Genomic DNA, 26,231 nt, shown 5'->3' with positions numbered 1-26,231 from the left:
GATCCTATGTTTAGAAATCAAACTAAGGTCTACATTTAATAATCACAGGACCATTTAGGTTGGAAAGGACTTTTAAGATCATTGTGTCAACCTATTTAACCCAGCACTGCCAATTCTATCACTAAACCATGTCCCTAAGCACCACATCTATGCATTTTTTTAAACACTTTCATTAAACACCTCCAGGGATAGTGATCCCACCACCTCCCTGGGCAGTTTGTTCAATGCTTGACAACCCCTACTGTGAAGCCATTTTTCCTAATACCCAATCTAAACCTCCCCGGTACAACTTGAGGTCGTTTCCTCTTGTCCTGTCACTTGTTATCTGGGAGAAGAGACCGACCCCACCAGCCTACAACCCCCTCTCAGGTAGCTGTAGGGAGCGGTAAGGTCCCCCCTGAGCCTCCTCTTCCCCAGGCTGAACCCCCCCAGGTCCCTCAGCTGCTCCTCATCAGCCCTGTGCCCCAGCCCCTGCCCCAGCCCCCTGCCCAGCTCTGGACACGCTCCAGCCCCTCCACGTCCCCCTGCAGTGAGGGGCCCAAAGCTGAACACAGGGGTCCAGGGGCGGCCTCACCAGTGCCCAGCGCAGGGGGACGGGCACTGCCCTGCCCCTGATGGCCACACTCTTTCGGATACCACCCAGGATGCTGATGGCCACCTGGGCCACCTGGGCACACAGCTGGCTCATGCCCAGCCGGCTGCTGACCAGCACCCCCAGGCCCTTTCCCACCAGGCACCTTCCCAGCCCCCTGCCCCCAGCCTGTAGCGCTGCCTGGGGTTGCTGTGACCCAGGGGCAGGACCCGGCACTGAGCCTGGTCGAACCTTGTGCCATTGGCCTCGGCCCATCGGTCCAGCCTGCCCAGATCCCCCTGCAGAGCCTCCTGCCCTACAGCGGGTCAACACTCCCCAACAACTTGGTGCCATCTGCAACCTGACTGAGGGTGCACTCAGTCCCCTCGTCCAGATCATTGATAAAGACATTAAACAGGACTGTCCCCAATACTGAGCCCTGGGGAACACCACTTGTTACCAGCTGCCAGCTGGATGTAGCTCCATCCACCACCACTCTCTGGGCTCAGCCATCCAGCCAGGTTTTTAACCAGTGTAGAGCGCACCCGTCCAGGCCCTGAGCAGCCAGTTTCCCCAGGACAATGCTGTGGGAGATGGTGTCAAAGGATTTACTAAAGTCCAGGAATACAACATCCACAGCCTTTCCCTCCTCTACTAAGTGGGTCATCTTGTAATAGAAGGAGAGTGGGTTCATCAAGCAGGCCATGCCTTTCACAATAAAGAAACGTCATACTAGACCACAACAACACTCCATCTAACCTGCCCCCTTTTATGAAGTTATCAAAAATTATCCATTCCTTGTTTAAACCATGGTATTTGATTTTTACAAGTTCATACATGCATCACTGAAAAAAAATTATATGTTTCAACTTAAAGATGTATAGATAAAGCTACGCATTTTCAGAAGTAGTACAACCTAGTTGGGTACTGCAGAGTGACAAAGAAGTTTGGGAGTTAACTAATCAGTTTTGGGTTTTTTTCCCAGTTTTATTCTCTCTGTACCTCCAAACTACCTATGTGATATAGAGAATAACACATTTGTCCCAAGAGTACTGTGAAGAAAAGAATTAGTATTTACTAAGTACTCTCATAGTGTGACATGTGCCACAAAAGAGCACATGGAAGTTAGTAATTCTTCTTCATAGTAGGGTTTGAACACTGTACAGGAAAGATGGCAGTCAGCCATATAATGAGCAATGAGTGATAAAAAAGAAAATCACTGAATAACTCTGCATGGAATGAATACTGCTCACTTCAAAGAATGAGTCAGGAGTTCTGGGGATGAAAAAATAAATGTAATCAGTCTCTATTATAATGTGCCACATACAATGGGACGGTATGGAGGATCACTGGAAACCTTAATTCTAGCATTTCTGTGGTGCTAGTTTCATCAACTTATTCTTCCAGTGTAGAGTTTAGCTAAACCTACTTTTTTTAGGAACACAGATTTAAGGAAAAAAACCAAAACAAAACCAAAAATCCTATCAGTTGGTAATAGTTCTATCTGCAAGTTCTTCAGATCCTACCTCTAAATTAATAGTAAAGATTTTCTACAAGATTGGCTATTTTAGCTGCACATCTGTAATGTGTTCAATCTTGAATAGTTACTGAGAGTTGAAAAGAAAAGCACTCAAAGAATTAAGTATTCTGTGAAATTCATGAATTCTAAAAATGTGTCTGGGCACAATAATGTCATGTAATGAATGTCTGACTCTTTCCGTTTATTTCAGTTATTCAGAAGGAAAAACAAGCCTGAATTACTGTAGCTCCTATGCACAGATAAAACTGGTATTTGCTACCCACATCAGAAAATTAGATTGAACTGCATTTGGATTTGTTCTTCAATTAGGAGAGAAGAAAAATAAATCATTCTGAAGCTTAATGACAAACCAAATGCTATTCTCCATTGTAATTTTGTCTAAAAAATAACTAAATTTGTTATTTCTTCAACTCTTTGATCATTATGTTTAGCTTGTAAAGATGCCACTTGCTACTGCAAATACTCCCATTTCTGAACAGGCTGGTATCATTTTTCCCCAAACTGAAATACAAACATTCTGCTGTAGAGCTGCTTCAAACGCACACCGGGCAAAACTGGACTTAAAAAGCAAGAAAACATTTAGGTTTTCAGAAGAAATAAAAATAATTTTAAAAAAGACAACAATTATAAGTTTTACAGAATGAGCAAGATAAAGATGGCAAAATATAATCATTTATTCTGCATATCCCACCTTATTCCCAAATCCCAACAGTTACTGAAGATTTTTTAAAATAAGATATACTCCACCTATACAGATGTAAATGCACAAAGTATGAAAGAAAGAAGTTTTGTTCATTTTACAATTCTCAGAGAATAGAGTTATTTCTGAGGGCCCCAATCTTAAAGCCCATGCTACAAGAATAAACTCTGGCTCATGAAAAGCCACACTTCCTTTAGTGTCGGTCTTTGGCAAAGCAGCCAACTGCCCAGAGCCCTGCTTGACCTCACAAAATGGTCTGGTAGCATCAACCTGTACAGCTCCATGGGTTCCCCAAATAAATGAAGAATCCTGGCTACAAGGACCTGCTCTGGCAGCACAATTACACAGCAGAAATCCAAAGGAGACGAATGTCACAAAGGATGTAACTCTTATAACCTACCTCATCTAATGGATTTCGGTACAAAGTATGTGTCATAGGCATTAATCTATAATTTAGAACCCATCCTCCTAAAACACAGTTTTCTTCAAAATACCAAGCTTATAAAGTACAAAGAAATGTTATTCCATGCATATATTAACCAATAAACATGCTCCTTGATACGCAAAGAGGTGAAACAGATTTGTTTGATTCTTGACCTAATCTTCAGAGTAATAACCTTGAGCTAAAAGTTTTTTCAGCTCCAGACCAAATAAAAAACACCAGACCAGAAGCAGAATGCTCTCAGGAAAAGAATTTAGAAAATACTAGCAAACACTGCTGATTTTTCATTCTGGGTTACTTTGTGACTACACTGCCAACTTTTCCAACAAAACTGTTTTTCAGCACCCCTGTTCCAACACACTCCTATTCCAATCACTAACAAGGGATTTGGCCATACAGTTCCAAAAGCAATTTGGGTACTAAGTGCCCATTCATTACTATGGCCTGTCCTCATCTGCGTTGTAATCAGTAGGCTGTAGGTTCTCCACCATCATCTTTTTATGCCAAAATGTAGAATTAAATCCTGCTTGGCACCTTTGACCGCTCACACCACATACAGCCAGGCGGCAGACCCAGACCCTGAGTTTGCTCTTGAAATGGAAACGTAACGATTCACTTGGATGATAGGCTGGGTCTCCAAGTTAAAAGCACACTGTCTACCCAACTGAGCCCATCGGTTTGGGTGCTTACTAGGCACTTCCCTCCCGGAGCTAAAAAGTATATGCAGTGGTGTATCTTCTTAAAACAAATTATTATTTATCCACATAAACAGAGCAGAAATAAAGTATTAAAAAATAAGTAACACATATACTGTCTTATCCACACAGAGTATTTCCTCAAAGCTTACATTTTTTGTCTTAGAAGTTACAAGTCTGGATTCTGGCAACCAAACCACGGGGTCTCTCTCTCAAAAAAACCCCACACCAACAAAACAACCACCACACAAAAACCCCAACCAATTCCTCACTTTTAGGGCTGGAAGGTCAGAGGAGGAAGAGGTACGAGTGGAAGGAACAACTAATTTTTTATATTTTTTTTCTTTCATTACCACCATTCAAGTTAATCAGTCTATTACTCCAAGCATAACAACAACAACCAAAAAAAAAAGTCTTAAAAAGAATCGCCACCTGCTTAACTGAACATCGGTGAATGGACTGTCTATGAATACTGCCTGCTTTCTCCTACAGATGTTAAAAATCAACCAGTCAACTCTCTGGCACAGAACACATCGTGTACTGGCAATTTAATACAAACATCTCCCCCACTCTTCCCAACCTCACCTAAGTCTGATTGTCTTCTATTATTCTTTAGGCATACCTATACAGGCTATTTTAAGAGCAGCCCAATCCTCTCCAAGTGAGTTCAACACCACCAAATACAGCTAAGCCGCTGCCAGTATCTGAACTGGCTATTTCAAAACAAACTGTGTTTCACATTGCCTGGGAGACTGGAGGGCAGCTTTCTCCTATGCATGTTGTCACCATGAAAAGAGGTGCATGTTTTTGTTCTTCATCCTGTTTCAGTGTCTTCATTTCTCCTCACCTTCAGTATTCCTTCTCTACAAAATGGGAGTGATGCTGTTAAAAAAAGAAACTCATTACAAGTTTTTTAACTCTCCTGCTTCCCATTTTATTCCCTCCATTCCCCTCTCATCCTCTTTTCAGCTCTCCTTTTCATGAAGGATCTTCAGATCTCTTCTCCAACAAAAATACACAATATACTTTTAATTACAAGGGAAAGCTTAGACTGTTGACAAGCTGTGGAAAAGAAATAGATCCAGGTACTAAATACTTTAAAAAAAAATAAAAAATACAAAAAGGACATGGAGAGATAAACGGGAGGAAGGATGAAACCACCTTATTTAATTTGTTTTCTAAAAAACACTTACAGGACTAAAGATCTCAAACTTACATAAACATCATAAACGACAGAGAAATATTTCTACTTGTATTCATGCCATAAGGAAATGTTATGGGGTTGGGATTTTTTTTGTTTTTACTTGCTTTTTTTTTCCCAAAAAGATATAGAGAAGCAACTGTGATGATCAAGCACCAGACTCAAGTTCAAGCAGATAGCAAGACCAGCCAATTGCACACAAATAATTAACACTCTTCATACTAGAATATGTGGAGAAAGTTAATAATAAAGTTATAACTAACTGTTTTCCCTTCTCCATGAAGTTCCTCAAATCACTCATTTTTATTACAGTTCATTATATGGAGTTTTTCCCCTCCTTTTTCATACTTTTCTTAAATGGCTAGCTGCATATATTTAATTGTATACTCCTCAGGGCAGTGACTATTTCCTTAATTGTCTGTAAAGTCTGCTGCTATAAACAACAGTACTATGCAACGTTAAGCAATAAAAAAATTGAGTAACGTTTTGTTGAGAAAAAGTCATGCATTAATTATGCAAGATAATCTGAAAAATACAGAAATAGGGAAAAAAACATGTCATTATAAATCCATAACTTTAAAGCATCACTACCCAATGAATGGTTTATGATATTCCATTTCAGTATTATATTTAATTTCTCTTGGGGTATTTAAAAAAACATCTGTTCTGAAAGTTACCGCACGAGTATTGTTTACTCAGAAATTCTACAGGGTGCAACCTCCTTCTATACTGTCAGTTAAAAACATACAATATTTTAAATGTACATTATGGAGCCAACTGTTGAAACAGGCACTTAGAATGCAAAGAATATTCTACACGTTAAAATACACAAGAAAAATACTGTCCAGGAGTTATAACATAACTAAAATACAGATTCTAAATTCAGTATTTAATAACTACGTAATTTTAAAAAAACATTTTGTTTTTATTACTCACTGAAATAATTCCATGTCTTAAATCTACATTGCTGCAGACTTACACAAGCACAGAAGCTACTGAAACTGGTATAATTTTAAAACCAGAAGCAAATTTTTATTGCCGAACCATGCTCCTGAAAATGGGGTTTAATATGAGAGCACCTACACCAAATCTGAAGAGCGTGAATACTCTGCTTTAATAATTTTTAAAATCTGTTCGCTAATCTTGACCAAGGTTTGAAAGTACCAAGTCTGTATTTTTCCAGTGTAAATGTTGTAAAAGCAAAAGCTTTACAAACATAGATCTAAATCTGCAATTGCCATTACTAAAATAAATGAAAAATCTATAAGCAGCAGTGAAACTGGCATGCAAATAAAGGAACTGTCAAGACATATATTGCCTAAAAATAAGCTTACAATAACTATTTTAAAGACTGTGTGTGGTCTTACCCATATATTTTGGCAAGATGCACTTTCTCCAACCACAGCTAGATTCATCCAAAAGCAGTGGCACTGGAGAGTCTCTGTCTCACCTGTCAAACTTGAAGAACGTTGTTCAGCAGACCACCATGAGTCCATGGATAGGATCCACAGCACTACAGCAGCTGTTCTTGATAAGTGTTCTCTAACTATAGAGGCAAATGCTTCAAAAATGTTCTGTAAGAGGATCACCCTTAACATACGTGCATTTAAAAACAAACAGAAACAAAAATACATCTAGAACAAGACTTTCAAGACATTTATAGCAAAGCAGCATCAGTGACTTCATGCGCATCTGTCTTGATACTTGGAGATAATCACAGAAGGTTGAAGTCTATTAAATTTAACTTAGAATTGAACTAAATGCATTTACCTCTCACAAATCATTACGCTCTTCAAATTGCAGGCAATCGAATAGAACTATTAGAAACCTTAAATCTTCATATAATCTGGGAAGATGAACTTTCCTCTTCTCCGTTCCTTTCCCACATATGATATGGAAAATATTTTGACACCAACCTCCAAATAGATTAAGTGGGAAGGAGAGGTAACGGGCTGCTTGGCTACAGTGAAGGTAAGAATCAGTGAAAGTGACCCGAAGAAAGAAAAGCTGCCAGTTTTAAAACTACATAAGAGGATATTCTGACAACCAGAAAAATCTAAGGAGAGAGCTTATCTGAATTCTGTCTATATAAAATAAGTGCTACTGTTATTAAAAAGCATATAATCATTAATTTCCAGAGCAATGTGAATATTTTCTAAAAATAGGTTGCTGCTTTTAACTACTGAGATCTGTTCTGGTTTAACTACTGGTAGCATTGTATCCTAGACGCAAGAAAGGCTCTAGAGAGATTACTTTCGCTTTTCCCTAGATATATTTAGTGTACTAACTAGCATAGTTAGGATATTATTTTTCTTTGGTTTTGTCAGTAGCATGTTTGAAATAAATTTTATTAAGTGGTAGTGTATGTAACATTGCATTGTGGGTAGCAGTTTCCTGCCTTAACCTAGCCACATCCTCAGCTGTTATATGAGACAAGTTTCCCATATTTTCTGCAAGTTAACTTTAAAAAAAAAAAAAAAAAAAGAAAAAAGAAAAAACAGACAGGAGAAAATAGCTAGATTAGGATGATCTTAAACACCGTATACTGACTGTTTACAATGTATGCATGTAATCAAAAAGGCTTTCTTGTAAATTATTGTACAGTCTACAAGACATGTATCTGAGGAACACAAAAGTCACACTTATCAGAAAAAATGTCTGAGCAGCAAGAATATTCAAGATGGGCTGTATCTTAATGGTCAGATGTGTCACCTTACTCAAAGCCTGATGAGGGCTCAGATTATTTCACTGGAGAATATCTTTTCTATGAAAAAGTGAGAGAGCTGGCAACTCAAGATGAATAAAAACAACTTATTACTGCTTGCTATTACCTGATGTATGCACTGGTTAACAAAAGATGATCATCTTTTTAATTTGATTAACAATTCAGTTTAAGGTTTAATTTGATCTTCAATAGCCTCATTCCACTGTACAGAAAATGGACAACATTTGTTTACACTAGAAATGTAACAGCATTTTTCACCCTCTCTACATGCTTAGTGGTCCCAGGCACTGTCTACTTCAAACCACATTTTACTTAGAAAAAAGTTATAAGGCAGAGAACAGTAATCATAAAAAGGCTGCAGTATAACTCAGATGTTCAGTACTACTCCTTTCAGACACCAGTAAACCAAGTAAAACATTTTAAAATGAAGGGCTGCTAAAATAACCTAGCTCTTACAATTTTTTTTTAATTAACAGGCAGCTTTAGCTTTTGCTTTAACAGATTAGTATGTGATATCAGCATTTGAAGCTGTTACAGAGATGTTGAAAATTAGAAGTCTAGAAGATACCCAAGTCCAGCAACAGAACATTTCGTAAAACGTTCAAATATTTTATATCAACTGGTACATTAAATACATTAGTTGAGAGCCATCAGAAAACACAGTATTATCCTTCTAAAAACTATAATTACTTTTAAGTTATGAAAACCAGAACCAAGCAGAGAGGTTTCACTCCTTAAAAAAATATGTTGCTCTAGTGGAAAGAGATGCATTTAACACCTACAATTAATACCTGCATCTGAGTAAACTGCATTAGGACTTTCTGTATTATGAAAGTCAGTGTCTTCTTAGAGTACATGTTGTAAAACTTACAAGAGCAATTTAACAACTTCATCATCACACTGCTTTAAGCAGAATATTTATATCTCTCCAGTTGTAGAATTGAAACAAACATTTAAGTACAAATAAACTTTCAGCAGGGTATCATACTGTTCATACACTGTATGAACTTTGAGTGACATAAGGCAAAATGTTTTGAAATAAAGCATGAAATAAAAGTTTCAAAACACATTTCAAAAAAAAAGGTGAAAGATGTAATTATCTTTTAGTGTTGCATTACAATTGATTAAGTAAGATTTCATTTGTCATCAAAGATCAAGCTCATAGTTTACCAGAGAAATTCCTTAGCTTCCTTTGTAAGCGTAATTGTGACTTAAAGCATCCCCTATGGAACACATAAGTTAAGTTGAATTTTTGTAGACCTACCTTTTAAACAAAAGGCTGTCAAGCGTAAGTCTGCAATCGAGACACTGGTTTATACACTGGATTTTTAGGATTCATGCCTCTGCTTCATTAGAAGTGTAAACCATACTAGAAACCATGAGTTTCACATGAGTTTATAATGCCTCTGTACTGAAAAACTGGCATTTATTTCAGTGACAGTTTCTGCAAACTACATCTAGATTATCTGTTAAACTACCTGTGTTTCTGCTTCTAATGGCTTTTGCCTTACTAGATGAAGACTTCACTGTAATGGTCTTGATCTTGACAAGACAGGTGGTAAACTATGTACAGTAAAAAAATATCTTATAAAGGTATCATATCAAAACAGTAACAAAGTTATTCTCTAACTTTATGTACACAAGTGAAAGCACTGAAAAGTCATTCCAGAGAAAGCCTGAGCACAGCATTTCAAAGCAGTAAGTTTTAAAAATTATGACTTCTGTATGAAGTTCAATATTCTAAAGATGTGACTAAGAATAAATTCTGGTGTTTTTTCTAAAACAACCACACAACTGCATTCATACGAATGAAAACAAATATTTAAAATCAAAACCTGAGTTAACCATATCTATAAACTTACTGAATCTACCTACCAATTAGAAGTTCCTAAGTATCTTCAATGCGTAACTGTAGCTGAAAAAACATTGTGCTTACAATTAAGGGTTCCACAAAGAACAGAAGCAGCACCAAAAGCTTTTGCTGCATCAAAAGTTGATTAAAATTGTAATGCACACAAACATATTCTGTCTATATGAAAAGATTACCACACTTTCCATCATTTTTACACTCAACTATTTTCGATTGACATTCTTAACTATACTGTGAAAATATAAAGAAATAAAAGCAATCCATCATTAGAAGAATTAAGCAGCACCCTTGCTTTTATATGAGATGGGTGATTTGCAGAATACTCCTTTTTCACTTTAAGGTAGAATTCTGCAAATTTGGCAGTATCTAATAACTTTTAAAGTACTGAATTAAGAACAATGCCATTTACCTTATATTAAATATTATTAGTTTTCATGAACAGGGTTTTATGTTGCTTTGATAAATAGAGAGTAAAAATCTAAACACAATCTCTAGTTTTTACTGTAGTCTCCTTTCCCATTTGCTCTCCATCCCCACAAGACAGAGAACATGTTTTCCACCCACACCTCCAGCTATTTATCTCACATCATCCCTAGCCAATTTCTTACTGGGATGGCCGAGGACAAACTGGAAAATAAAAAAGGAGGTATAGCAGCTTTAAAGTCATGTATTTTATTTTACAAACAAAAGCTGAACAATATCTAGAAAATGTTTTATACAATTCTTCTGCTCCCAAAAATATGACCCAAGAAAAGGAAATTTCAAAATCACTCAGCTAAAACAAACAAAAAAAAAATACAGTGCATCTGTGATACAATCAGGCTAATAAGAAAAGTTCTAGACAGATGTCCAAAGAGGCAAAAAGTAAGATACTTTCCCAAAGATGTTTCCAATTTTGTTCTGAATCTGAGTGAGCAAATCAAGACTACTAATACACACTGTCTGTGCACATTATTCCTTACTACACACAGCATTTTGCAATTTATTTCAAAGCCTCTATTATAAACAAAAAAATACTGCTTTTGTTAACCCACTCCATACTGGTACAGTAAAGGCTTATATTACACAATCAAAGTCAAAGTTACAATATGTTAAGTATATAAAAAATATTATACACACATGCACACATATGATATTAAGTATTTAAATCTTACATATGCATCAAATTTATGTTTCATTTTAAAACGAAGTGTTAACATTAACTGGTGAATAAAGTTATTTATAGTCTCCCAAAAAGTCTAAGACTGTTCTATTTCTCTTAAACACTGAAACTATAATAAGCAATTAATGTAGGCACAATCAGAACCTCCCAACTCTCACAGTTCATTCTGTTATGCAACATCTACATTAAATCCTAGCAAGACTGGTAATCAAAAGCATCACTTAGACTGCAGTACACAACTAATTATGATATTCAAATGACATATTTTACCCCAAATATAAAAAACATAATTGCCCTTAATTTGCATTACATAAAACTGCCAAGTACTTTTGAAGGCATGTAAAGCAAGGCAGACATGATTTAAGATTTGCAAAGGAATCCCCAGACTAACACTTCTGTGACAGCCAATTACAGTAAAAAACACAACCCCAACAAGCAGTCTGCTACTAGACCTTAGGAAAGGTAAAGTTTCTTACAATGAGTTACAGATTCACAAGTATAAGAAGACAAGGAGAAAAAGTAAAACAGAAGGAATCCAGCCACCCAGCAAATATGAAGCAGACCCAAGATCGTGATACAATCCAAAGATGTAAATTATTGTAAATCATCACTGTTGTTCAGAATTTCACACAGCCACTTGTGCCAATTTTGCTCACTTTTCCACAGACACAATAATGAAGTAGGGAGAGGGAACGGGAAGGAAAAAAAAAAAGGGAGGAAAAAAAAAGAAAAAAAAAAAAGGAGGGGGAAGAAGAGTGGGGGGAACCTGAACTGAGAGTACAAATGAAGTTCTGCTGTCCATATGCTTTAACTGTACAGAAGTTTGGGCTCTTACAGCATTTTGTACTCTCTCCAAATCCTCATGAGTCACAAAAATTAAAAAGCTATATCCTTCTGGATGCCAGGAAGGGCCTTACCACGGGCCTTTTGTCAAAATATTAAAAAAAAAAAAAAAAAAAAAAAAGAGAAAAAAAGAAAAGAGAAAAAAAAAAAAAAGAGAGAAAGAAAAAGCCACAGTGTAGGCAGTCCTAATTGGAGTCCTCTGATGTCACAGCCACATGACTCGCTCGCTCCAGTAACAGTGCTTGCAAAAAAAAGGAGTTTTAAAGCTTTTGCTTTTTTGGATTGTGTGAATGCTTCATTCGCCTCACAAACAACCACAGAACCACAAGTGCGGTGCAAACTTTCTCCAGGAGGACAGCAAAGAAGTCTCTGGTTTTTAAATGGTTAATCTCCGCAGGTCACTACCAGCCACTGAGACCAACAGAGTCAGTAAGTGCTCTCTAACCACAGTCTATGCAGTAATAGTAGGTCCTTCAAATATTTGCTCATTCTCTTTTTTTTGTTTTGTTTCCTTGCTTTTCACATGTTACCAGTGCTACACAATTTTTTGACAGGGAAAATACCAACTATAGAATCTATGCAATCCAGGAACACTGTAAAACTAAAACAAGGTTTGGCTATGGTTTGTGTTTTCAGTTTGAGGATCCAAGAAGTATTTACACCAGAAGGTGAAAGCTCTGCGTGAACAGAGGGACTATGGCATCAAACAGCCTGTTCAGCTCAGTGACACCATGTCAGCAAAACTTCTTTTGGGGTAAGTACTGCAATATTTGAGCTTCTGTTTTCCGTTGTCGGGAGTTTTCTTACTTTTAGCAATGCTGCTCATAGTTATCTAGGCAAAAACTTACTGAGTGGGATGTTAAGAGTGTTAAAAAAGCATACCTGTTTGGGGTGCGGGGGGGAATAGCACCATAAATAACTTCTGCAGATTTATGAACAAAGTTGTTAGCTGACAAGCTGAGCAAAATGAAGGCAGTAGCTTAGCCCTTAGTGTCTGACAGCAGGTGTGCTCAGCTGTCACCTGGGTCAAGGTATAGCTACACACATTTGGAAAAGGCTGATGGGATCTGGTATAGTTTTTAATATTATCTTGGGGAAAAAGATAAAGTATTTAGTGAGTTAATCAACAACAGCACCAACTAACTAAAGAACTGTGGCATAAAGCATAACACTTTTAGATGCATCCACCATGACTGGTTAACGAAAGTTATTGTAAGAGACTTAAATGACATGATTTAAGACTGCTAATTCTCTTAACCCGATGAAAATGAGTAACATGTGGCATATAGCAGCCTGTCCTACCTATGCCTGGAGCAACAATAGGGCAGTTATCTCATTTTTAAGCATTTATATCAGATGAAGTTATCAGTGTAAATCTGCAGTTCTCTAGTCTTTTGTTGCCTCGTTTCACACCAAAGCATGTTTGGTACTCTATCCATTTGTAAAAGCTAGTTCTTCCCATTATGCTTATTATGAACAAGGCAAAATATTCATGCATAAAAATACTAAGCTATGAAATAAAAAAAAAAACACGATTAACATGCTGATGAATTTAAGCTTTAATTTAAAGTGGGATTTAGAAAACTCTGTAGAACAGCACTGCCAAATATTTACTTCAATATTCTGAACTGTAAACACAGATTCCTTTAAGAAATCATATATGTATACTGAGGTAATTATTCATATGCACTGCATACATACATGCCCATAAAAATCATAAATACACTATAAAACTGCATCTCTACCATAGCTTAACTTTGAAAAGCGTCTTCCTCTCAGACACAGTCTTAAAATTAGTACAAAGCACCTCACTCACAAAATATTAAATAAAACCAAATTTGACTTTTCACTGATTTATCTGCAAGTAAAATAAAGTTATATTTTAAAGCGAGTTGGAGAATGCTGTATTCTAGTCATCTCTGATGAGTAGTAAGAAGTATATTCAAAATTTTTTTCAAAGCATCTTTTACTGAGACAGATCAGGAAAAGTTAAATGAAAATTCTGAAAGATCAAGAAAAAGAATCTGAAAACTTACAAGATTTTCTTAATGGTGTCCATCATGTTGAAACTATTTGGGGACTGTAGCTAAACCTATTCCTTTTCCTCCCCTGCCCCCCTTCTAAGAAAAACAACAATACTAGAACCATTTCCAGTATATACATCCCGATTAAGCTTGTATTGTAATGGACTGATGACTGGAGTTCCTTTTACCCCTCCTACTTCACACGCTTTGACTGGTTCCCAGTTAAGCACATGAATAAGCTATCAGACCGTGTGTAGGAAAAGAAATGAAGAACAGCTTCTTCCAGAAGAGAGACCAATTCAGTTTATGATCTATAGATGGAGACCAGAAGAGGTAACCTAACCTTCGGCTGGTCACGTAACTATAACACAGCGGACGCCGAGCTGAAATGCTAGCACAAAACTGGTAGGCAGCTTTTCTACTGAAACTGCTGTCTTAATGAAGCACAGCAGAAGCATAGCCAGACCACATTATCCCAGTGTTTACAACAGGAAATACAGTTTACATGTATAGGGACTTTCTTTTGCTTTGACTTCCAAAAGAGATTAGAAGAAATTTAGTTGGCTAAAATTATCAAAACACAGAGTGCTGACTGCTTAATTCATCTACTTTTGATCATTCCTAAAGCGAGTGAGAAGTACTGTAACATGAATAATACTGTTCCCGAAACTTCTCTAAATAGGGTTGGGTGCACAAATTTCACTTTGGACACACACAATGGATGCAAGAAACTACAAAATCTCATCAGTTCTATCACTATGTAAGCAGTAGATCTTTAGCATAAACCAAAACTAAAAAACTCAGCTTTTTATAAAGGAAACAGTATATTTTACTAAGAACAAAAGCTAGAAGACCCTAGTTACTCGTGAATTTGCCATTCCCTACCAATGGTGCAGAAGTCTGTCAGAACACACAATCTATTCTTCCTTTCTGTACTGTCTATAGCTCCTTCTATTCCAGTCTCCACCTTATTCCTTTCAAGACTGTTGAATTTAATTATGTTTCTCTTCAAGGATTAACTGATGAAACAATGCTGAGTAACAATAGGAAAGGAAAACAGCACTACGATGATGAATTCACATGGTTGCTAATCTATGCCATTAACCATATTTCTTATTTCACTTATTTTTATCTATGTTTTTTGCTTCATATGAAAGGGAACACAAGAGTAGTGAAGACGAAGGATCCTCTCCTAATTCATGCAAACATATATATATATATTCCTCTACAATTTAGTTAGATTTTAAATAACTAGATACTATGCTTCATATCCAGAGTATTCCCACCTCATTCTAGTTATACACAGGTTTTGACTGCATCATGCCTATGTAAACTAAACCCTTTTAAGTTTCTAAATATAACTGCATTCATTTCAACCAGAAAAGGCTATATTATATTATATTGAAGGGGGGGAAAAATGCTCAAAAATAAACACTATGCAAAAACCCAAAAAGCATTATTTATTAGAAAATTTGGTAACCAGTGTTTACACAAAGTATTTCAAGAGAATGAAATACTTCTGAAATGCCTCCCACAACAGTTACAATTAAAATAAAAAAAACAACCCACAACATTTTCAGATGTGTTCTGTGCATCTTCATAGGAAGATCTCACCAAAGAAAGTAAATCAGATAAAAATTTGGCTGATACTTTAATCAGTTATTTCACATATAACTTCTGGAAGCTGATCCCAATAGACAGACATGGTAAAATCTGAATTAAACTTTTTAAAAGTTAACAACAGAAAATTTATTTTGCATATATTATAATACTCAGTATCTTCTCATTTATTCTCCAAACAAACAAACCATTTGTACATTTCAATTCTTAACTGCTTTACTATTTGTTAAGGAATCTTAGGGTTTTATTTTAATTCAGATATTGATAAGGGAGAAATAGATCCTTTCTGATTATCTATGTACATAAAGCAGAAACTTTTCATATGTTCCAGCTCTGTTTAATATATTCATATTATTATGAATGTTAAGCAAAATCTCAAGTATCACTACTCTTTGCATAAAATATTAATTCAAAATACTAGGACTTTAAAAAAATAATACTGAAAACTATGCATGAATGACTATTCTCATGTGCATTAAGAAAGCTGCAAGCTTCCCATTAAGGCTTTCAGTGTATGAAACCCCTAAACCATGCAGAGTTGTACTACACCACTTACAGGATTCTTAGGCAGCAAAATGCACTGATAGTTACTTATCTGTCTCAAATGAACTATTAATACTGAATATTGTTTAAATCAACTACACTGATACAAGATTCACTAAGATTAAAATGTTCCAGTTTGTTAGAAGAACATCAAAATATCTGATGGTTAAATAAACCAAGGAGAGGAAAAAAAAAAAACAACTCACTCATTAGAAGCACTGAGATTTTATCAAACATATAGGATTAATCTCTATTGAATAGAACTATTCACAAATCAAAACTTAATCCACTTCAATACTTTCATGCAGTGCTAATCAATTACAACCTTTTCTAGTTATTCAAAATCCATGTGCTTTTAATTTTATTCACTGGTGGTCTAAAATATAATATTCAGGCCAAGCTAAGTCATTCTGTATTGCAACTTTGCTTTTTTTCAATAAATATTCATCTAAAGGTTTTCTTAGGGAGAACTGCTCATATGAAGACTGTGGTAATATTTTTATACTGTACCTCCTTGTTGAAGCAAAAGGTTAGGGGTTACCTAAATACCTCAACTGTATATACAAAAAAAGGAAAAGGTAAGTATTCACATGAAAAATCCAAAGGGACTATATTATTTATTTTTGCATTTCCTATGATTAATGATGCACCAGTGCATACTTGAAAACTGAAGTCAAAATAGGGTAACACCTCAAATTCCTTTACAAACTGTACAAATATCAAACTTCCATGCTGTATTAACTACTCTACCAGAAATATTTAAAGGCTCTGCCACCCCACATTAAGAGCATAACAATAATACCAAAATTCCCCTCAAACAGTATGATTTCTTGGTCATAGTCAAACTAATATTAATCTTCAAATTGCTCTTTATACCTTTATTTTTCCTGACTGCTTTTCAGAACACAGTTGTACTTTTTATGAGGAAAAAAAACCTCAGAGCAGTCTTAAGTAAATGAACATCTTATTCTGTATCCATTTATTAAGTATAAAGGGAAAAATTAAGCAGTAAGTAATTCTTGCAAGAGATGCTAACTATGCAGTGCAGACAGAAAAAAACCAGAAGCTAGATAATAACTGTTTAAGGACATGTCACACCTTGTGGCACACACCCATCAATGGGTAGCATTAATAGCAACTAAGAAGAAATACTTTCTAAAACTGTAAGTTAACACAAGAAGCTGAAAATACAAGCAAAACATTGCATTCTTCTATGCACAAGTCCAGCACACTCTGGTGGAAATTAAAGCAGAGAGGAAAGGGAGGAATTATCCTGTGCTTGCCAGGCTGCAAAGGTGCTGAGCACCCACATTTCTACTGCTTGGCTGCGACAGGAGCCAACGGCAGCTGTCAGTGTGGTACCTCTTGAAAATTAGACCATGTGTATGATTTACTCTATGTTCCTAAAAAAAAAAAATCAACATTGTGTGTTGTAGGTGATGAAGTTGGTTCTGAGAACTCATTAAATACACTCCATTAATAAGAATTACAATAAATTGCAACGTTTAATATGCCCTAGAGTATATAATATTTTAATTAAGGCAGCCTCAAGATAAATAGTGAGTTTAAGACTGCACAACCTGAAGATTTTAAAGTCTTAACTTCGGCACTGCCAGAATGCAAGTTTCATACAAACAGTTAAGAAACTGCAACATGAAAATATTCAACTGTTATTTTAAATGTAAAAGTTGTCTAATAGGAATAAATGCAACATTCTGATAAGTGTACTCAGAAATAAATTAGTAAACTGTGTGCTATTTCCAAGAGATTTTCCTTGTAAATTTTGCCAGACTTATGAATTAACCACAGATTTTCACCAAGACAGCAGATACCCACAAAATGCAGAATATCTACCTCCTCCACCACAGAACCCCCACAAGAAACTACTGTTAGCAACAAATTAATTTTTGCTCACATTATATATAATAGCTTTAATTTCTATTGTATACATTTATTTCAAAATGCCTTCTGAAGTCTTATGGGGAACAGACTAAGGAGGTCTATCTTCTGCTCTCAGGTGGTTTTGTTTTTAAGTTAATAAAGCTTAAATCTAAGAGCACGTTTCCTTATGTAAACATGCTCTCTTCTACAAATAAATATAAAACCTGCCACTTAACATACCGAAAAGCACACCCTATAGAGAATATTTTAAAGATGAGCACAAAGACAAAATAAACTCCGGTTACTATATCATAAAACAGTTTAACACTTCCAATAAAAAAAAAAAATCCATTATTCATGCATCTGTTTCCTGTATATATTTTTTATTCTGCTTGTTACCATACTGTGTACTGTTCTAACCTTCCTCATGAAGCTATAAGTTTCCTATTTCATGTATGAACTTGCCCCAGGAGGGGAAAAAAACATAGGTTTTCTACTGACTCACTTAAGTGCTGAAGTCATTTTTATCAGAGCAATTAAATTATTCTGTGCAACCTATTCTTTATTAAACATTTTTATTTTTAAAAATTAATTTTAGCACAGCAAGGATTAAAGGAAGAGGGCTACATTTTCCTTTAAATACACATGGTGCTTTAAGTAGTAAGGTATTTTTGTATCATATTTACTGTATTTTAACAGCTTAAGAATATTTTTTCATCTCTAATAAAACTACCTTTATTTTTATAGCAAAGGCTAAAATCAGTTTCTTCTGCTGTTTGTCTCTTAAAAATGCCATATTCATTAAGGTCAGGCAGTTCTGGAATTAACAATAGTTATAAGTTTTAATATGTTATAGCTGAAAACCCCGTGGCAAAAATATTTTGGCAGGAATTCATTCAAATATGGTTACTATACTTCTGATAGACACTAGCTTATTTCACATATTATATTTCATCAGAATTGCTAGCATTTCACAATGACTTAAAATTTATTATCATTCATTTTCTTGAATAAGGAAAGTTAAAAGCTGATGACCTTACATACATTTATTTTCCCCAGAATTCATTTGAAACGTAAGTGTGCCAAACCATTGTTTACTTATCCCTCACGGTCAGATATCTTACATCTAAATCCAGTCTGTGGTTTACTAAAACAGAAAGACAGAGCCACTGCCAGTTACATAATATTTTACTGTTCAGAGGAAAAGGACCCAGCCTCAATCACAATGAAAGTTAACTATAACACAAATAAGATGTGTTTGCATCTATATGCATGTATACACATATATATCAACCACCATATGCTGGGTGCAGTTCTTCTGAAAGTGGGTCTGGTATAACAAATCTGAACAGGATGACATTAAAAGTCATTATTAATTGTTGAATTGAACTGCTTCAATCACACTTAATATATATGACCCTATACATATAAGCAAAAGAGAGGGTTGTGTTTTGTTGGGGGGTGGGGAGTGTGTAAGTAAAAAAAAAAAAAATACAGACAAATAATTATGCCTAAGTACATACACTTCCAGGTAGTGTTAATCCCCCAAAATATCTGTGATGTATTTAAATTCAAACCAGAAAAGACAGAGTTAAAAAAAGCATAGTATATTAATGTATCCATGTGTGGTATTAGAACAGGGTATTCTTTCTTTCAATAAATGTTAATGAGTTGTGTATGTGCAAACATGCACGTGTACACAGTTCAAACCTCTAATTCCTACTAATCCATACTTCCAAAATTTTGAAATTCTTCAAGTAAAAAAAACCAAAACAGTAATAGCGTAAATTTAGAAAACATCTGTATTGGTACAATATTTTTCTATCCTAACATTAAGTAAGGGAGACTATGCTATCGCACTTAGATTTGCCAGCAGTACAAATACCCAAAGAACGTTCCCAACTCTTCACATATCTCTACTTACTCTGCTAACAGGCATTGTAAGAACTTGCAGCAAGGGTCTTGTCTTTATATTTGTAAAGAAGAATGTAGATTAGTGCTATTAAATTCTTCTACATAAATTACAAGCATTAGTGCTAGTAGTGAAATAATAGGTGCAGAAGTACTCATTTTAGTATATTTAGCAGTATTTCTGAGGAAACAGATCTTTGGGAGTAAGTCTCTTGGTATCTTCTTGCTTCTTCCCATAGTCCCATGAAGAGAGAAACTGTTTTTGTGGACTAGATTGGCCAGTCTTCACTCACCCTCAATTTTCAAAGTGAAACCATACATTTTAGCCAAAGTAGTCTTATTTGTGAGTCAGCTGCTGTTTTTGACACAGTGCAATATATTTCTTCTCAAAGTGATCAAAAAAATAAGGCACACCATATTTACGTTGAAAGAATTCTGATGTGAAATGCAGTTCTGCCAAAAATTGATATTACTTCATAATATTTTATATTAATATAATACATCAATAATTTACCATAAATACCAACCTTCATGTAGAATCAGCAAGAGTAATTTTTCACAGATTAGTTAGGATTCAACAGAACTTGAAAGGTATTTTAAGCTATGACTAGCAACAACAAAAAAAATTAGTTCTAAAGACTGTGACAGTTTGCTATTTGAATTTATCATGTCTCAAAAAGCCTTTTAAATGAACCATAATACTGAACTACTATAGTATCTATGCTGCATTTTCTGTACAAACTCCATGAGTAACTGCTTTCATTCAACTACATCTACTCAGCTGAGAATCCTCCACATTTACATAGACAACTTTTGGGGGGGGGGGTGGGGGGGGAAGGAAGTGTCACTTTTGTTGTTCAATATTGCAGGGATACATGGTCTAGCTTAGTGACTTTATTAACAACTGTTTGATTAATTAATGCTACTAGTTATTGTATAATACTCAAGCACAGGAGCTTTGTAATAGAGTACTTAAAAGTCTGCAGTATATTTACTTATCCGCAACACTTCTTTCCTCTAAGTAAAGACCACCAGTATAAATTCACATTAAGAGTTCCATCATCTACATTTCTGCAGTCAGTGGTATCAAAGTTTAACTCCACTGTGTTAGGTTATTTGTGGAATAACCAAGCCATAACAATGAATGGTTTATTTAAAACTGACAGGACCAGAAAGCAGCAACTATTTACTTAGGCGGCGTACCTTAGTATACACCAGTAAAAATTTTCTCTTTTCCCAAAAGGATTTTCTGCATAAAGGGCATTCACTTTGCTTCCTTCCCACCCCTCTTACATCCAACTCTGTACATTCAAAACTAAGTGCTGTATTTTTGTTGCTATTCAGTATATTTTTATTTCCTCCTTTCTGATTAAAAGGCATAAACAGAAACACTGAAAGAAATTCAAAGGGCACACTCCTTGTACCAAAATTTTATTAAAGAAATCAGTCAGAAAAAGTCCAGTCATTTGCAGATAATAAAATAACACCATCTAGGTAGCACAAAAAAAAAATTCTTGTATTTCTTCCTATTTGATGCTAAATACCTTCCACAACACTCATCATTTTCGTACTGTTGCAAGAACAGTTTCATTCTAATGCAACACTGAGTATTGCATAAGCAAACACTAGAACAACTTTTCATTTTACAGTACAGTACAGAAGAGGACCTAAAATCGTGCTCTGTTATTCTGTATAGCAATGAATTCAGTCATGACCTCATAATAATTCGGGGTTCTAAGCTCATTAAAGTAACACTTTAATATTACCTTTAAAAGCAAAGGCAAAAATCTTGATTACAGCTGAGCTACCTAAATGCTTATTAACACAACACTACAATAATTTATCTTCCTTTCTGAACAAGCTCAAGTCTTCATTTATTTTAATACTCGTTAGGTACAAAACAAAGGCTTGAAAGAGTATAATTTTATTACTTCAAATTATAATATTAATTTACTAACTAATTTCAAGGCACATGTGTAGTGCACATGTGTAAAAACTACTTGATGGAGCCAGCTTACATATACACACACAAGCTGGAATGTTCCAATTCTGATCAAAGATGTATGTAGCCGGATGTGCGGTTAATTCACTGATCAAATTTTCACAACTGAAAAACATCTTGAAACATACAGTGCTAGTTACCAGTAGTGTGTGCTTTTTACTTTTATCATCAGAATTACTCATCATTTTACATTTTAGGACATACCTTACAAAATAATATAATCTTTTTCTCACATTTTAAAAAAATATAAAAGGAAGAAACAAAGAAATAAAGAGGCACTGGTTTTCAGTTCCAGCTTTCTTAAAGGGCACAGTAAGACTGAGTGAAATAAATTTGAGATACCCATACAGTCTGAACTCTAATCTTAGTGGCATGTTCTTAAAGTAAGCTTGTGCTCCATAAAACCTATATAAAAGTGTCAGAACCATAGATGCATAGCACATGCACGCAATGTAAGACACAAATCTGCCCTGTAACAATAACATACATTAGCTCCTCAATGTGCATGAAAGATTTTAAAATGCACTAAATCTATAAAAATAGTCCACTGTCAGACTTCAACACTGTCTACGGAATCAACCAGATGTACTGAATAAACACTACTTAACAGCTACTAAATTTGTATAAAGTCAGAAGAATATGAACTAACAATTCTTTGAAATCTCCAACCATCACATTTAATAATCTTACTTGCTTACCGAACTGGCTATATATATAGTAAATATACACAATATAATGCCTATTCCACTTGAGCAGATATGCATAAAATAATAATAATCTAAACAAATTAATAAAGATACTGAGATGGGCAACAATTTTACTAGTCTCAAAACTGATTTAAAAGATGTCTTTTGGTTTTTTTTCTTCTTTACATACCTGGTTGTAATCAATTACTGATGTGTCTTCACTCCTTGTTGCAAAACTTCCTTTAAAACTTACAGCACACACAGCACAACATTTGAGACCTATATACATAAAAATACTTTTTTTTCAGTAGCCCAGAAAATCTGAAGTTTTTTTTAGGCTGACGATATCTTCACATAGAAACACAGAACGTCTGCAGACAGTAAGAAACCTTTAGTAAGCCTTTTTGCTGCACCATAATAATCTGATCCAGAAATTCAAGGGTACCTTAAACAACGGGCTACCTGTTCTAGCCATGCTTAGGAATGTGGCCAAATCATTTTTATTGATTTAACCTTTATAGGAATGCTACATATCCTCAGAGCAAAACATTTCTAATGCATTTATAATATGATATACCTCTGAGAAGTTACGAAAAAGAAAATAATCTTATGATAGATAGGCTAGCCCCCCTCCACTATTATGTTTTTTCTGATTTAGTGATCAATAGGCATTCGAGTGTTTGAATATTTTCTGAGTTTGTATGTGTCTGTATTCATAGGATGAAGTCAGAAACTGTAACACTTACAGAGGACAAGACTAGTATCTGACCTGTCTTTGTTTAAGGAATAAGAACTGGTGAACTGATAGCCAAGACTCTAAATACTCCTTTCATTCTAGAGTTACACATCAATCATGTTACCTGCAAACATATCAAGTTAAAACTTCCAGAATTTACAGTCCTTGTTGAATAAACTGAGCAGCATGCTAGTTATGTTCAGAGAGCTTACAGAAGGTGGTTTGTGTATCTCACCAGAATTCTTAAAGAAGTACTTCTCAAATTCCCTCTTCATCAGAAATCCATTTCATACATATTTCAAATCAGTATTTCTGGATGTCAGATTCACATTCTATTATTTTGAAACTTAGATTTGAAAAAACAGTGTATTTTAGTATTTGCTGTTCTTTGGAATGTTACAAACCACACTTGGACATTACCAGGAGTCACTTGTTTTTCAGAAAGTAAACTGTTCTGAGTTACTTATTATGGTAAACTTCTTAACAGCGTAAAGCAGAAGTGAACGCAGTGACTGAAGAGTTAGTCAAACAAAAGCAAATATTCTAATGTTATGAGAAATAGAAGTAAGGTAATTTGTAAAGAAAAATTGAAGGATGGGAGGGGTGTTTTGTTTAAAAAAAAGAGAGAAAACCTGGTAATGAAAATTATTCTTACTCCTAATAGTTACTAGCATGAAGTTCTAGTATGGTATTCTTCACAGCAGAAGGAAGTACAGCCAGGCACACTTTAGGTGGGCAGTATACTGTGACACAGATCACCAGTTTTAGGAAGATTTATCTCTACACTTTTCTGAAGACAACAACATCTAGAAGCCACTGATAGTAAGGTACATCTCATCTATGAGGAAATACATAGCAGTCCTACAAAAAAAGAAAAATAGCAGAAGAATTCATTAGTGAGATAAGTGCCTATCTACAAATATAAGGTAGACAAGACATCAAAGCAACTAATTGTAACAGATTGTGTTGCATATCAAAAATAGGTCTCTGCAAATTCTTACAAATTTCTTTTTCTTTTTTCAATCAAAGCTTGTCTTGTCCTTCAGAAAATACATCACTAACTTGGTTTCTTCTTCCACTTTTTCTAAGTAATACTCTAAAGATGAATCCATACCCAAAAACACAATAGCCATACATAAAATATCCCTTGACACTAGCCTTACACTTTGCTAAACCAGATGAAACCAAGAGCTTCATGTGGCATACTGCAGTGATTTTTCTACGGACAGCCCAGTTCTACCTACATTCATGCTGCGCATCAAGGATCTGATCACATAAGTACTTGCATTTATGCAGTACAGTAGACAGAGCATTCGATCAGTTATGGCATGCAGACCGGGGACACTATTGACAGCTAACTAACTGGTAACTCCAAACAAGATACCTGAAAGATCACTGAAGCATATCAGATGACACATACTTCATTTCAACTTTAGTACTTTTATAATAAAAGTTAATCCTTCAGATGATACACATTTGAAAATTGTAACGAGAGCTGTATGTCGCTTCCACTGTTGCACTGCAGAATAGAACTTCTGTTGTCACTTGCTATTACAGTGCACCTTAAGGAAGGACCTAGGCAAAACTGGAAAGTAGTGGAATATGTCAGAAATGCAAATTGTTTTTAAGACAGCGATGATGGAAAAAGGCCTAGTTTAAATGCAGTTACACTAATAAAACTACTTATAGTAGCACACTTTGTTTATAACATAAAAGATACATTTGTATAAGGGGATTTATTAGCATAGTTATCCTGGCAAACAATAACATCTTTTGATGCTACAGAAAAGCTACTCTGTGTTGGTGTGTGAGAAAGGTCAGATGGTGGAAAATGAACTTCATGCTCTTAATCTGTAAACTCCTTCCTTTCCTGACTACTAACAAGTGTCCTAGCAGGGGAGACCCACAGCCTTTCCAAGAACTCACGTAGGGAACCTTCTGTTCTGTTTCAATGGAACAGACCATGTGCACATTCACCTTCAAGAGCGCTGGCCACCATGGCAGCTCTCCGAGTAAGTCTGTCTACACAGGTCTGCCACAGTAAAATTGCCTCCAGATTTTCAGTTCATAAAGGTTTTATATATACATATATATAATCACACACACATATATCCATACATATATGTCTGTAAAAAACAACATACTTGACTACTCAAGTCTGCAAACCATTAAAGGAGCAACTGTGATACCTCAGGAACCCTAAAGCTTGATTTTAGTGTTTTAAATAAGGGAAAACAAAGGAAGGAGACAGCAAACTCTGGGAACACATTTTGCAAGGCTGTTTTATAGGGACTCAGGCAGGAAAGCTGCACAGCTGAGGAAAAGCTATCTTTCTGACACGTGACTGGTATTACACAACAGAAGAGCACCAAAAAATACTTGTCCTTTGTGACACACAGAGGCCTAGAATGATGGGAGCATTAGGGGTCAGACAACGCACACATTATGGCAATGTATAATTTGAGTAACACAGCTTGTTTTCATGGCAATTCTGATAATTCCTCCCCATTTCCCAGTGGATTATATTTTTGGTTTAATGATTCTCTCCACATCTTCTAATGGTGAAAATAGCAGGAGAATACCATTTCACAGCCAAGTATTTTGATTCTGACAAACTTGTCTCTTAGCACTTTACTACCCATCTCTCATACTTCTGACCTTCTCAGCCTCAGGTCTTGAAAGTAAGAAGTATAGGACTGGCTCCATTTTCAAAAGCCTGTTCTCGGCCATTGGTCTTTCAGGTGTTTCTAAGCATCTTCAACACTGTCTGTCTATTTTCCAACAGAACAGGGCACAGCTCCTGCAAGAAGCCGATTCCAAATTTGCTCAAATGTATTATGATCATAAATCATACTCTATCACTTTCAAAATCAGCAAAAATAATATGACCTCTTGACTAAAGGTTTTTCAGCTGTCTTTACTGTCATAAGGCAGTGGTTATCTGGTACGCCTTTTAGAGGTCCTGTCTCATGTAGAAGTCAGAGCCACCTGGAAATTCATATATCTTAACAGAAAACCTGTATCCTTCATTTCTTTAGGAAGACTTTTGAAGATTGTATTTTTGTTATACTTTTGTTCA

General features: G+C 35.5%; 1 protein-coding gene and 1 long non-coding RNA gene across 5 annotated transcripts in view; one reads left to right on the top strand and one right to left on the bottom strand.

The window, feature by feature from the left end:
• SUPT3H (SPT3 homolog, SAGA and STAGA complex component) overlaps positions 1 to 26,231 on the bottom strand; it is a 278,056-nt gene that overhangs the window by 224,188 nt on the left and 27,637 nt on the right. The window lies entirely within an intron of this gene.
• Positions 1,120 to 23,683, top strand: LOC119149930. Its single transcript, XR_005104895.1, has 3 exons — positions 1,120 to 1,255; positions 8,710 to 8,712; positions 23,671 to 23,683. It is a non-coding gene; the product is annotated as an uncharacterized LOC119149930 (long non-coding RNA).

The sequence above is a fragment of the Falco rusticolus genome, chromosome 6 (assembly GCF_015220075.1).
Source record: "Falco rusticolus isolate bFalRus1 chromosome 6, bFalRus1.pri, whole genome shotgun sequence".
In the NCBI taxonomy this organism is placed as follows: domain Eukaryota; kingdom Metazoa; phylum Chordata; class Aves; order Falconiformes; family Falconidae; genus Falco; species Falco rusticolus.
This window is presented reverse-complemented; position numbering and strand designations above follow the sequence as displayed.